Below are 1,316 nucleotides of genomic sequence, written 5' to 3' on the forward strand. Positions count from 1 at the left end.
CAGGAAGTGGAAAAGATTACTAGGAGGAGAGAGAATGCTAAGCAGCAAGGAAGAAGCAGACAGTAACCAGAGAGAGCCAGCAAGATCGGGAGACAAGAAGGGAGCTGGAACGCCGGGCGGTGGTGGCGCACGCCTTTAATCCCAGCACTCGGGAGGCAGAGCCAGGCAGATCTCTGTGAGTTCGAGGCCAGCCTGGTCTCCAAAGCGAGTTCCAGGAAAGGCGCAAAGCTACACAGAGAAACCCTGTCTTGAAAAACCAAAAAAAAAAAAAAAAAAAAAGAAGAAGGGAGCCGGAGAAGTCCACCTTGGACGGGGCTGCAGGAAAGGCCCAGCGGCAGGTGGGTTCCTCCTTAAAGCCGGTACTGCTCAAGCTTCCTGTCCAGGGCTCTGCACAGAAACCCGCTCCTGGCTCACTGCACAGCCTGACCCCACACATGCTGCCCAAGGCTGCTCCCTACCTGAGAGGAAACCCAGAGTCCCAGGCCCATGCTCCAAGTTCAGAAGCACAGGCATGAAGGCCACTGTGTGCCCACCACGCGCCTGGTGGAATTCTGCCTGCCTGTAACCGTGAAGCGGAGGCCTGCCATCGACTACCCAGAGAGGTTAAGGAACACACACGAGGTCATACACTCTCGTCTGGTTTCAGAACGCATGCTCTCATCCACCACACAATCCGCTGCCGCCAGTCTTGAGTTAAAACCACTATGTATGAACTGAGAAAGCTCACGCAAGTCACCTAGGCCTCTTCGAGCCTTATGCTCCCCACCTATTCAGTGGGCATCACAAAACTATGCATACTTAGTGTAAGGAGAAGAAAAAGATCCTAACACAAAGGGCACTTCTAAAATGGACACGGGGGGGGGGGGGGTTTCGGGAGGAAGGATGAGGGGGGATCTGTGGTTGGTATGTAAAATGAATAAAAAAATAAAATAAAATAGACGCCAGGAGATGGGTTCCCTTTCCAACCCACAGCCTCACATTTTTCAGCCAAATCCTTCCATCTCCTTTACTACAGGGGACCTATCGATGCCCCTCGGATGCCCTGCCCTTTGTGTATGCTCAAGTATTTCAGAGCCCGCAAGAGCTTGCAAAATAACCCGGGAATAAACAAAAGGCAGGCCACTCTGCATGGGACACACGAGGAGGCAGCACAGTTGGAGAAGATGTCACAGACGACTTCTGGCGTGCCGATGAATAGTGCATGAGCACATGGCGGCTCCGCCAGCCCCTGCCAACACAGCATACACCCTGACTGACAGCCCAGGACGGCACCTAGCTCCGCCACACCAGCAAGCCAAGATGACGGGCCGGGGCAC

This window comes from Peromyscus eremicus, chromosome 3 (genome assembly GCF_949786415.1).
Source record: "Peromyscus eremicus chromosome 3, PerEre_H2_v1, whole genome shotgun sequence".
NCBI classification, from domain to species: Eukaryota; Metazoa; Chordata; class Mammalia; order Rodentia; family Cricetidae; genus Peromyscus; species Peromyscus eremicus.